This window comes from Tenrec ecaudatus, chromosome 10 (genome assembly GCF_050624435.1).
Source record: "Tenrec ecaudatus isolate mTenEca1 chromosome 10, mTenEca1.hap1, whole genome shotgun sequence".
NCBI lineage: Eukaryota > Metazoa > Chordata > Mammalia > Afrosoricida > Tenrecidae > Tenrec > Tenrec ecaudatus.
In genome coordinates, this window is record NC_134539.1 from 126,833,617 (window position 1) to 126,847,436 (window position 13,820).

General features: G+C 45.7%; 1 non-coding gene across 1 annotated transcript; it reads left to right on the top strand.

The window, feature by feature from the left end:
* Positions 1 to 7,738: 7,738 nt before the first annotated feature.
* LOC142460651 (small Cajal body-specific RNA 20) lies at positions 7,739 to 7,870 on the top strand. Its single transcript, XR_012786819.1, has one exon.
* The last annotated feature ends 5,950 nt before the right edge of the window (positions 7,871 to 13,820 follow it).

Consider the following 13,820-nt stretch of genomic DNA (forward strand, 5'->3'; position numbering starts at 1 on the left):
GAAGGTGATTGTGGTCAATATTGCACAACATGGCTTGATAAGATTGAACTATAGAATGATATGGTGTCTGGATGAGGTCCTAATAAAATGGCATGAAAAGAAAGGAAAAAGAAGTCAGTTATTAGCAAAACCATTCTCCAACCTACTTAGCCCTGCTTGATGTTGTAAATTTCACAGCCTCCCCTAGGAGCCTGCGATTAGGATATGAGATGTCACAAGATGTTAGACCATATATGTATACTTGATACTGCCCATAATTACCTGTGCAATCCTTCTCACCTGTCTCTTCTAATTGCTTCCCCCCCACCCCCCATCACCATCTGTTTCCCCAGGAAAGTATCCTCTCACGGCAAGTGAGTATCACATAGAACCAACACACATGACAGAAAGGATAGGCACATCTTCAGGTCCCCCAAAAACAGAAGTACTTTGGTCAAAGAGCCAAAAGTCACAGGAAAGGAATCGCCAGAGCAGCTTGGAAAACATGAACTAAGTCATATTCTGTCAAGGATTATGACCCCACCCTAATACACATTCATGGCTATTTCTGTGAAATCTTTGACAAACTCATAACCCCCTCAATTTATGTCCTGGTGTACATGTGTAAAACTGTAACCACCTGTTTTGGGGGCATGGGGTAGCCTTCACAGCTCCAGTGTTGACTTGTTCCTTGCTTGATAGAGCGAAGTAATGCCTTCGCCCATTGCTTGCGTCCAATCTCTATGCTGAGTCTCAGGCAAGCTGGGTCAGAATGGGGTGGGAAGCATTAGGGGCAAGTCTTGATTCCTATCAAATTAATATTCACCAACTTCCAATGAAATAGGGTGGAGGAATCGACATATTTATCTCCCTTTCTCCCCCAAATCTTGTAAAAATCAAGGACATTTTAAAATGTAATGGATGTCGATACACCGAAATGAAGCGAATGGTGGGAAGATGATGATGAAAAGATGGACGCCTGAACACAAGATGCGTTTGTGGTGACTGGCTTCCTACGGCTGATAAATCGAGGCTAAAGGATGGCTTGCCCGAAGGGTGCAAGCGACCCAGTCCACAGAGAGCCAGAAAACCTCCAAAAATCATGAAAGCAATTTCTCCGAAGGTCTAGGCAAACATTGGGCTTGAAGGATTGCACCCGGAGGAGTTACACGCCTCAAACTTCTCCACGATTCTGCAAACAAATTAACGACATCCATTCACTCCAGCCAAAGACGGGCAGTTCGGTGTCTGCAGGAATTTAAGCAGAGAGGCTCTGTGTCGGGTGCCTTTGCTCCACTTGGCTCCCCGTCGTGGTGGCCAGGCTGATAATGTGTAGAAGGCTGGAGCAGACATTCGAAGGATTTCTCTAACAAGACATTTGAGAATTCCTGCTCAACAAAGCTGTTGGGTTGGTCCCAATTTCCTTGAAGTGAAGGCAACTACACCACCCCCCGACCCGGAAAGCTGCAGACTGCATTAGAGAAGAAACATTTAAAAAAATACTTTTATTGGGGGCTCTTATAGCTCTTATCACAATCCACACATTCCTCCATTGTGTCAAGCACATTTGCACATATGCCGCCATCATCATGTTCAAAGCATTCTCTTCCCACTTGAGCCCCTGATATCAGCTCCCCATTTCTTCCCCCACCCTCCCCCACCTGCCCTCCCTCACAAACACTTGATAAGTAATAGATTATTTTTTCCATATCTTACTTTATCACCCTTCACCCACTTTTCCATTATTCGTCCCCCTGGGAGGGGATTCTAGATTGATCCTTGTGATATATTCCCCTTTCTGTCCCACTTCCTCTAATCCTCTTGGTATCACTACCCTCCTTATTGGGGTTTATCTATCCTGGATTCCCGGTGTTGCGGGCTCTTATCTGTAGCAGTGTGCATGCTCTGGTCTAATCCTATTTTTAAGGTAGAATTGAGGTCATGATAATGGGGTAAAGGAAGCACCAAAGAGCTAGAGGAAAGTTGTGTGTTTCATCAGTGCTATACTGCACCCTGACAGACTCATCTCTTCCCTGTGACCCCTCTGCGAGGGGATGTCCAATTGTCTACAGATGGGCATTGGGTCTCCACTCCTTCCCACCACCCCCCGCCCTGCCCCATTCATCTTGAGCATTCTAATCTGTTTTGTAAGATAGAATACCCATGGTGAAAAGTGGGTGAGGGGCGACGGGGGATGATGTAAGATATATGTGTTAGTCTGGGTACTTTAAAGAAACAAATCCAAAGAAATTCATGTACAAGAGAGAGTTTTATATAAAGGTTAAATGTGCATCAAGAAAACATCCAAACCCAGTGCTACCTAAGCCCACAAGTCCAACATTAACCCATTAACACATATGTCCAACACCAATCCACAAAGTCCTCCTCCATCTCACAAAACGGGCACAACGATGCCGACTGCAGGAGGAAAGCCGAATCAGAGAATGTGTAAACATCTCAGAGCTGGCAGGGGTCTCCACACAGCTGCTCCAGCACCCAGATCCATGTGGCTTCTCCTCCGGGATGTCTTGCAGGAAGTGAGCCTTGCCAGCTGAAGCAAGGAACTGGCTAAGGCAGCTGTACCCTGGTGTGACCATCAGAAAGCAGGAGACCTGAGAACTAGAAAGACGAGGCTCACTGAGCCATTTATCCCTCTGCCCTTCAATTAACCCTACATGTGTTTATCAGCCAGGTTGGCACAAAAAACTAAGTACCTCAATATGGAAAAAATAATCTATAGCTTATCAAGGGTTCATGAGGGAGGGCAGGCAGAGGAGGGAGGGAGAAGAAATGAGGAGCGGATATCAGGGGCTCAAGTGGGAAGAGAATGCTTTGAAAATGATGATGGTGTCATATGTGCAAATGTGCTTGACACACTGGATGAATGTATGGATTGTGATAAGATATAAGAGTCCCCAATAAAAGTCATTTTTCAAAAATACCTCCCTTCTGAAAAAAAAATAACAGAGAAAAACCTCAATAGAAAAGAAAGCAGAAAATAATTAAAACTAGAATAAACTTTAAATGGTCAAAAGGGAGATCAACTACATCTGTCATAATGAACTTTAAAATTCTCTCTGATAACAAGGCTCAACGTCCCTCAACTATGATCAGGGGGGATTCAGAGGAGCCTTAATCTCCATGTGTAATACTGTAAATGGATTTTTGGCTTCTACTGTCATCCATGGGCTTCTTCTGCAAACCGGTGTTCACAAATTAAGCCATGACACCATTTCCTCCTTTGGATTTGGATTTTATTATTATTTACAATCCTTGAATCACACCGCTGGTGTGTTTCATCCATTTGGATTTCATTGATACAGCTCAGTTCTTCTTGAAGCCCATTTTAACTCATATAAAAAGACATGTTAAAAAGTTTTGCTGCGAAATCATAGAAACTTTTATTAAACAAAAATGTCAAGATGTGAAGTCATTGTTTTTCCCCATATCCTCCAACTAGGTCTTCACACTTCAGAAGGTGGTTGTAGTACTTGTATAACCTTGTGTCAACTTAAGGATATTAAGAACACAGAGTTAGAGCCTAACCTGTCCATCAGGTCACAGCCTGATGATGCTTCCTTGTGGGCGTGGCCTTCTCATAAGGATTCTGGGAACTTCCTCTCTTTCAACATGGAAGTGAGCCACACTCTCACTCTCTGCTTCGCATTCCTATTGGTGAGCCACACTGATGGCAGCCAGAGCCCTGGAGATGCTTCCACCACCATTGGAACCAAAAGATTGTTACCCATTTGCCTGTGATCTTCCTGCATTCAGTATTGCTGCATGTGCTGCATGAGTCTGACGAGGAATCCATGCAGTTGTCTCAGACATCTGGGCTAATATCGGACTTATGGACTTGATCTGGACTGGGCTGGGATGTTTTCTCAATATTCAATTGCTCTTTGATGGAAAGCCCCCTCTTCCACCCATATGAGTGTCCCTGGGTTTGTTTCTCTAGTCAAATCAGACTCACCCAGTGGTGCTTCCATCTCTTTGAAATCTTCCCTAAAGAATTCTGAGCTCTTCAATATACACCACATCATTTTACACCACAGCTTCAGCATCCTCTAGGCACTCACATGGGAGGAAGATGTAACTAGTTACAGCATCATAAATTCACAGGGCAGTTAGTTCTCCCTGTCACATAGGATCGCTGTGAGTGGACATTGACCCGATGGCAGGGAGTTGGGTCTGGTTTCTTTAGAGGCACTCAAATTGGGTTCCTTTTAAGCAGACTTTGAGTTTTTGGAAGCAAAAAGATGTCTGAAGGGACAAGATCAGGGCTGTAGGGCGGAAGGGCTAAAGTTTCCCAAGGAAATGCCTATAGAACAGTCCTTGCTCCCCTCGAAGGATGAGGAGGCACATTGTCATGATGGGAGAACCCCTGATGCACCTTGCCTGGCCTTTTTCTTCATGATGCAGTATTCAATGTTATTAAAAGTTATTCTTAATAACCCCTGGGAGCATTTTGTGTCCTTTAAGAAACTCGATCAAGATGACCCCTGCCCAACTCCAAGCTCACTGCCGTAGAGTTGATTCTGACTCCTAGCATCCCTCTAGAACATGACTGAACTGCCCCTTGGGAAACCAAGGCTGAAATCTTTACAGGAACAGAAAGCCTCCTCTTTCTCCCAAGGAGTGACGGGTGGAGTAGAACTGCTGACCTTGAGATTAGTGATCCAAATGTAACCCACTAGGTCACAGTGTTCCTAAAATAACCCCTTAGAATTAAAACAAACAAACCAAAAAACAAAACAGTTGCCTCAACCTCCTGAGCTGCACTCTCTGCCCAGCAGAGCTCCTCAGAAGCCACTATTTTTAAACTGGACTTTTTTTGTGAAGGCACCAGGATGAGAGTAAGACAAATTATTACTGAGACAGTGTGTCTGCAGGCACCCTCTGATTACTGAGACGTGTTTAAACCTGTGGGTTTAAAATAAACGCACGCATGCATGAACTTGAACCCCTGTAGCGGTACTTTCTGACTGGCCCTCTATGTTAATGCTTCCAATGGACAACATGATGGCGGTGGAGCTTTGTTATTATCAAGCTCGTCATGCAAAGTGGAGAGCGCATGCACTGCAAGTTCCAAAGCATGCGTTTCCTATTTCTTTCTGCAATTGAGAAGCGTTCAAGCTTGTTTTCTACCAAAACGACAAGGGGGCATGGCTGGAAGAACGAGGGAAACTTATCTGTAGCCTGCCAAGGGTGATGATTGTTGGTCAGTGCAACCCAGTCAGTTCCCACTCACAGCGACCTGGTGCACAACACAGAGAAACACCTCCCAGTCCTATGCGCTCCTCCCAACCGTTCACTGGTGCAGTCACGGTGTCAACCAGCCTGTCGGGGGTCTTCTTTGGTGCTGCCCCCTTACTTTTCCAAGCACGTGTCCTTCTCCGGGGTCTCTCTTTACAGCATGGCCTCAGTACGAGAGACGAAATAAGGCATGCAACACACTGATTCAGCTCATCCTCCTGATCCACCCAGTTGAAAGGTGGGTGGATCTCCTAAGGGAGATGGCCTGCTTCCACTAAAAGTAGACTAAAAGTTTGGAGACAGCTAAATTACCCCCACAAATATAGACTGTGTTGTCGGAAATATTTTTTACCAAAAGAACATTCTTTTTGTATGCATTCTATGATTGGGTTGACAGCAGGCTCATATTAACAGGGTAGTGTGCACACATGGATTTTTAAATGAATGGCTACAACCATGTACTCCAATGCACCAGGCCTAGCTGAAAGAAAGAGGGACGATCTCTGAATTTTGTACAATCCTTACATTTCTGGGACTGATTCATGCGGAAAGCTAGTGCAAACAGTAATGTGAGGAGAGAGCAGTGTGGTGTCTGCCTGGCTCACCGTTCCCTCTGCTTAGAACAGCTCAACACTCAGCTCCCCTGGATTGCAGAGCCAGGACTCTGGAAGCCTAGGACTCTGCTGATTAGATAGCTGCTGGGCAACAAGACCAAACTGGTCAATCACAGCCCTCCTTGGAAATGCACCCTTGAACTGAGAAAATGTTCTCTCAAGGTGGGCTCATGTTCTTATCAGAATCCAATTCACTGCCACCCAGTCAATTCTGACTGATAGGGACCTGCAGGACAGCGTAGAATGGCCCCTGGGGGTTTCTGAGACGGTAGCTCTTTACAGGAGTAGAAAGCTTTATTTTTCTCCCGAGGAGTGGCTGGTGATTTTGAACTGCTGACCTCGTGGTTAACAGACGAGTGCACAACTCACTACCCCACCGGGGTTCCTGCTCCTGTGGGAAAGGATTGCCCCCAGGCTCCAGTTCACCAAGCACAGATTTACTCCAAACAAAACGTAATGAAACATGTCTCTCCCGTCAGCAGGCAGCTGCAGACACATTGTCCCAGTAACACACGTGTCTTCAAAAAGGTCCAATCATTCAGCAGGTTCTGGAGCTGTGCAAAAACACCTCTATTTCTGAAAAGTTTACTTTGGTGTTGGCAGGTGCTTTGCCTGTCTGAGGATGTTATGTGCCAGAGAAACGAAACATGCAAACGGGACGTAGCTCCCTGGGGCAGCTGTGCCGGCCGTCAGAATGGGCCCAGACTCTGCAAGAAGACCGGCCCTTCACAGGCTGCCCCTGCTGGACCTCTCTCCCTACACCCCCACTATCTTCTACTTACTAGCACCTGACTCTTAGTTGTGGGTCTCCCCAAAATGCCACATGATATCCACGCCCTGTGTTTCTGCTGTTTCACACCCTGCTATCCAATAGATAAGGGCATGCTCAGAGCCTCCACACTGTTATCTGTGGGAACAGGGTTGGAATAGAAGCGGGAGGGCGGGGTACAATCAAAATAGTTACTGCTGGAGGGGTCTATTGGGCCTGTTAAATTCAAGGTAGACAGATCAGGTCAGAAGGTGATAAGATTATTTGGGGGGGATTCCAAAGGGTTCGTCTTGATGTTTCCAAGGACACAGAATGATCCTGGGGGACTCCTTAGGAAGTAGTTTGGAAAACGGCATTAATGAAGAAAAGACCAGAAAAGTTGTACTGGAAAAGCTCCCCTCATCTAGCCTTCAGCCCTGATCTTGCCCCTTCAGGCTTCCTCTCGTTCCCCAGACTCAAAGAACACTTTAAAGGAACACCATTCTGATTGTGTCCCTTGAAGATGGCCACACTGCTGTTAGGACGCGGCGGGAACTCAAGAGCACGGAATTCTTAGGGAAGGGCTAGAGAGATGGGAGGCTGCCTTCCGCGGGGGATATGCCTAGATGGAGGAAATGTCCAGATTAACGGCTTTCTTCACGTGTTGACATGTCTGTTGAGTGAAGCCTCCGATGGCTTTGCAGCAGCCACTTTGGACTCACCCTCAAAGGCAGACACTGTAGAAAGCTGACCGCCCCGGCAGGGCCACCATCTTGTGAGTAGACTGAGTTGTGGGGCTGAGCTGCGAAGGCAGCGGAATGGAAAACACTTGCAGAAGGAAGGGGAGAATAGAGAAATAGGCGACTCTCTGGGTGGCTGCTCATTTCTTGTCCCTTTGGAGTCCCGATGGCTGCTTTCCTGTCATTGGGCTCCAGGACACTGCCTTCAGGCTTGCTTGAATGATGCAAACAGAGTTCTGGAACGAGCCATGCGAATAGATCTGCTCTGTACAAGAGATGAAACTGTCCTAAAGGAATGGTAGTGATGACGGTACAACTCTTCTTAATGTCATGGAACCACGGAATGGTATGATTGGTGAATTTTAGGCCAATAAAGCTATTTTTAAAACCATCAATCTCTTGGCCTCTCCTCCTCGAGGCTTTGGGGGTCTCTTTCCCCTTTGGCCAGAAGAGGCGGCCCAGATGAGCCTGGAGGGTCACCGTCGGGGCCGCGCTGTGAGTGAGGCAGCTTCGTTTTCCTGCATCAGTCGGGAAAAAAAATTATCAATCTCCTCTATTATGCTGCTTTTGTTTAAAAAACTGAATTGAATTATGGAATGAAGCAATCTCTCTGATTGCTTATTTGTTTTTGTTTTACTGGGTTGTTTTACAAACCTACTGGGGGAAATCCTTTTGAATTCTTTCTTTCTTTCTTTCTTTCTTTCTTTCTTTCTTTCTTTCTCTTGGTACTTTGACCACGGACCAGTGACTTGGCATTAAAGAGAGCCAGAAACTGAAAGAGGATTGCCCACGGAAAATACTTACCTCTTCTCTCCACCAGATTCTATTCCATTTGACTTACTGTCGATTGTCTAATTAGAAGGATGTACCATGCTCTAAAGGTTAAGCAGAGGGTCCTGAATCTGATACAGGTTAATACATAAAGATGAGTTGGTTTCTGAAAACAAGGGCAAAACGTCCCTAACAACAGAGAAATCAAACTTGCACTGGGAGCCGTCTGGCTGCCTTTCTGACGGCCTCCCTGCACCTCCAAAGCACACTCACCTTTCTCAGAAAGACCGCTGTTGAAGCCCTGCAGCGATGGGAGGCAGATGCTGCAACGCAAACATCATCAATGAACTGTCAGCGGACATCGAGTCCCAGGCTTTGCGACTCTCTTCACTTCTGTGGATCTTCCTTTCTTCATGTCGTGCGGGATGGAGAAAATCTAACAGACACACAGGCCAAATGTAGCCTTGAAACTAATACCTCGGGCCTCCCATCTGTGACCATGCAGTCACACTTGCTGTGGCGGCTTTCTCACCTGCACAATGGGGACGCTGATGAAACTGGCCTCACATGGTTTTTGTAAGGCAATGTCTACACGTAAGTGCTTAGAAGACCTGGCCCGTAAATAATATCAAAAACTGCCATCTGTTGTGGTTAGTAATCGTCCTGAGCGTGTTTGTTTTCTACGCAGACTAGCTAATTGGGGTATCTCAGTTGCTACTATATCTGGCTGCTACCAACCATAAATTTCCAAAGGCCTGCCGTCAAAGTTGAAAATATTTCATGGTAGATAGTGCTATGCGACATTAAAAATCAGTTCCACTAAAAGTAAATCATTAAACTGGGGTGACGGAGAGATTATTGAATAAAGAAGAAAAGGGTTGAATAGAACCTGCAGCTTGCACCCAACTCCTTTTTGTGGTTCAAAGCCAGTATTCTTACTAAACTATGGAAAATACCACAGCAAAAAATAAAGAAAACACAGAAACACGTCCTGTACGTTGGTGGCATGTGCCGCTGAGTTGGTTCCTACTCAGTGTGACCCTGTGTCCAACAGACTGAAATGCTACCTGGTCCTGGGCCAGCCTCATCATCGTTGCCAGGATTAGGCCCATTGTTGCAGCCACTATGTCAATCCAGCTCTCGGAGGGTCTTCTATCTTGTATGCTCTGTATAATTGAGCTCTGTGATCATTTCCAGATCAGACGTTCTGGGCTTCCATGATTTTTGACTAGAAAATTCTGAGCCTTGGAAGCAACCATGGGTATCTAGCAGGAGAAAAGTATATTCCAAACAAGACCCACCTGTGGTCTAGGAGATTCCGTACATTTCCAGAACAGCATCTGTAAAGAAGGTAGCTAACTCTCCTAAGAGGTCACACTCTTGTCAAGAACTGAGTGCCTCTAGAAGACCCCAGGATACTGGGTCCATTGATTCCCTCCGTCTCCCTGCCCTCCAGCCAATGTCCAAGCCTGGGCAGGCAACCAAGATTCCTTCTCCTCCCTTCTCACAAGACACAAAGTGGTACTCATAACGTCAGTAATACATTCATTAGTTTCAGGTCCCTAACAACATGGGGGCTATAGTTTCAGTAGCCCATGTCTTTAAAAAGTTGCTTATTACCAGGAATAAAATAAAAATAAAAGCCATTTTTTAGTCCCCTCAACTATCCCATAACAGATTCAATTCCGTCCACTGGGTGCAGTACTGCTATCCTGGTGTGTCAGCCCCTTAATGCAAATAAACCAATGTCTCTTAGGCTGGTTCTGGGTCAAGTTTGTGATCCTTCAGCCTCTTCAAAGGAGTCTCTCTCTCTCTCTCTCTCTCTCTCTCTCTCTCTCTCTCTCTCTCTCTCTCTTGAGCCAAAACAGCACCATATCAAAGGAAGGTATCCAAAAAATAATATGTCATGACCAAGTGGGATGCATACCAGAGATGCAGGAGTGGTTCAACAATAAAAAAATTAATGAAATCTACCACATCATCAAGAAAAAGGTCAAGAACTACATGGTCATATCAATTGATGCAGAAAAAGCATTGGATAGTATTCAACACCCAACCCTAATAAAACTCTCAGGAAAATAGGAGTAGAAGGGATAATTCTCAATACAATAAAAGCCATCCATGAAATACCAATAGCCAGTAGTTCACTCAATGGAGAAAAGCTGAAAAAATTTCCACTGAATAAGGGAACCTAGCAAGCTTGCCCCCGACCCCCACTTCTATTCAACATTGTGCTGAAGTCCAAGCCAAGGCCATAACACAATGGCAAGACATCAAGGGTGCACGACTGGGTACAGAAGAAGTGAAACTTCTGCTATTTGCAGGAGATAGGATTTTATATATTGAGAATCCTAAGGGGTCCACAATCAGATTGCTGGAAACCATAGAAGAGTCGAGTAGAGTAGCAGGATACAAGGTTACCAAGCAGAAACCGATTGGATTCCGATATACCAGGGATTGGCATACAGAACAAGATGTCAAAGAATCAGTGCCATTCACAATAGTCATGCAAAAGCTGAAATATTGAGGAGTAAACCTAACCAAACGACCAGTCTGCTGGAAACCACAGAACAGGACTACAAGAAAGCAAAAGGGATCTACACAGATGGAGCACATCCGTGTTTGTTCTTCAGGACTCACTATGTGAGAATGCCAGTACTCCCTAAAGCAACCTGCCAACAGACACAGTTCACAATAGCAAGAAGCTGGAAACACTCCCATCCGCAGAATGGATAAAAATGAAAAAACGTGGCTACATACACCCAACGGAATACGACACATCCCTAAAAAACAGCAATGAACGCATGAAACACCTCAAGTTGTGGAGGAATCTGGGAGACATGATGCTGAGTGAAGCTAGTCAAGCACAAAAGGACAAATACCGTGTGAGTCCACTGCGGTAGGAACACACAGCAGAATGGGGACAAGCTCAAGCTCGCAGGCCCTCCAGTCCTCTGGCGGGAGACGGGACAGCCTGGGAAAGAGCTGGACCGGTGCCATGAACCACACACCACCCGCTCCAGTGCAGGTCACTTGGCTGAGGGTGCCTCAGGACAGCTGGGATAAGTGGACAGGGGAGGGTGTACTCTCTGCTGAGTAGTAGCCATGTGGATCTGGGGTGAGGCCCCCAGGGAGGGAGGCGGCCTGTCAGAGGGATGAGGCTTACTGATGGGAGGGGCAGAGCAGGAGAGGGGATAGAGAATGGTCCAGTTTGAGGGAACATAGGGAGGAAAGGGGAGGGAGGAATGACCTCCAGATGGGGAGAGGAGAGACTGAAGATGCAATTAGAAACAATAAACATTAACTGTGTGCACCGGGTGGACAGACTTGTCCTAAGGGTGCCTGGGAGTGTCCTGTGACCCCAGGCCAGGTCCTGTGGAATGCTGGGACCCTGAATCCTGGATCTTAGGGGCGCAGGGCATGCTCTGGAGGCTGCATTGGTGAGACCCCATACAGGAACTACACTGGGTGAATTGGACGCGACCTCAGCACACTTGTAACCTGAGGACTTAAGTGGGAAAATACATGGTGTCTGAGGAAGCAGAAGACAGCGGTACCAAGAGCAGTGGATTGGTTGCTGCTTGGTGGACAAACGAGGTCTTGGTACATCAAAGCCCTGTGTGCTGTATTAGGACTTGTATTATTCCGGCAATCTGGTGACACGTATTCTATTTGATGTTGCTAATGCTTGTGCACATTAGGGAGTATCTCAGAGGTGTGCCGCCATTGGGTCACCCTCTTGAGGCTGTGTTATTTCTCTGTTTTTCAGTAAATGAAACCCAGGAATATTAAGCCTACAGGGAAAGCAAATAGAACAAGGGTTTGGGGGGTGGGGGCATTAAGGGGGTGAGGGAGAAAAGAGGGAGATGATGTTGAAAAGTCCAGGAAGGAAAAGCATGTTTGGAGACTGATTATGAAAGCAATTGTACAATTAGGTTTGACATGATTGAACTATGGAATGATACGACATATGTATTAACTCCTAAATTACAGCAAATTACAAAAAAAAAAAAAGAAGCATAGATCTAGGAATGGGTTTGGGGCTTGCACTAAATCCTAGCTCCAACTTAAGAAATTCATTCTTACATCATGGCCCTGCTCAATACTCCCCCTCAGGAAGGGAACACAGCAGATTCAGGTGCTATAGTAAAATGTGGCAAAGAATCTAGATGGTGCCCGGTGCGCCAGTCTGGGTAGACTGGAGAAACAAATTTATGGACACGCTCATATGTATAAGAAAGAGCGTGATACACAAGAGCAGTTAAATATTGAGAAAACAGTCCAGTCCAGATCAAGTCCATAAATCTGATATTAGCCCATATGCCCCAATCTATAAAGTCCTCTTCAGACTCATGAAACATATACAATGATGCTGAATGCAGGAAGATCACAGGCCAGTGGGTGCAATGTCTTGGGATCCAGAGGTGGTAGAGGCATCTAAGTGCTGGCAGGGATCTCCACCCAGGAGGCTCCCCAGTTCCCAGGGCAAGGGGTCTATCAGCAGAGTGCCATGTGTCTTGTCAGTAGAGCGTCCCTCAGGGAGTGAGCAGAGAGTGTGTGTGCCTCCTGCCTCCAAGGAGGAAAATACCAGAATTCCCAGAACCTTCGGGGGAAGGCCATGCCCACACAGAGGCCTCATTGGCTATACAATGATTGACAGGTTCAACTCCACCCCTTTACTTGTAATCCTCTCAAATTGACACCAGATTAATATAACTACCACACCCAGCTGTCAGATAAAATAGCCCCTAGGGTCTCCAAACAAGCAGTCATCTAAGTGAGATGTCAATGAAGTCCACATGGAAGAAGCTCACCACCATCAGTCATTGAAGGATTAGAATCGTGTACCCAAAGTCGAAGGAAGGACCAGGATCAAAACCTACATTGTGAGCATCCCGTGTGAGCATCTCTCACAAGGCGAGGGATGACAGTGGGAGCCCAGGATGCATTTGTGGAACTTCTCAGGAAATAAGCCTCTGGAGGACCCCCCCTATCTAAAATTTAGGGACGGGAGGAAAGAGGTCACTAAACAGAGTGCTTGGGAGGAGTACGGAAGATCGAAGGCATAAACCTGACCTGAACAGTTAAAATGTTTTCATCATATCCTTTCTATGATGTGGACTGGACCTGATCTGGTTTCCAACTTTTTCTGTATTTTTGGTTTGTATTGTTTTCTTTGGTTTTTGCTTGTTCATATTAGAGTGTATCTCAGAGATGCTGTCACTGGAGGCCACCCTCTTGAAGCTGTGTTATGTGCTTTTGCATTTTTTGGTATATGGAACCAAGGACTGAGGAACCTAGAGGGATAGCAAGTAGAATAAAGGTTTGGGGGAGGGGATACAGTGGTGGAGGAGGGGGAAAGGGAGACGCTGTCAAGGAGTCCATGTGTGAAAGAATGTTTGGAAACTGATTGTGGTAGCAATTATACAATTCTACTTGATGTGAGTAAAATTTTGAATGATATACATATTAAATCTCAAGTGATAATAAGGATAAAGATGTTTTTAAAAAAACTTCAAAAGAAGGTGACAATTTGAAGAAGTCGTAGAAGTTCATGTCAACAGGAGGGAAAGGATATTACAAGTGAAGGACCTAGAATGTAAGGACATACATTTACCGTATATACTCGTGTACAAACCGAGTTTTACAGCACATTTTTAATGCAGTTTTGTGGTAAAATTAGGTGCCTCGGCTGATATTCAGGTTGGCTTA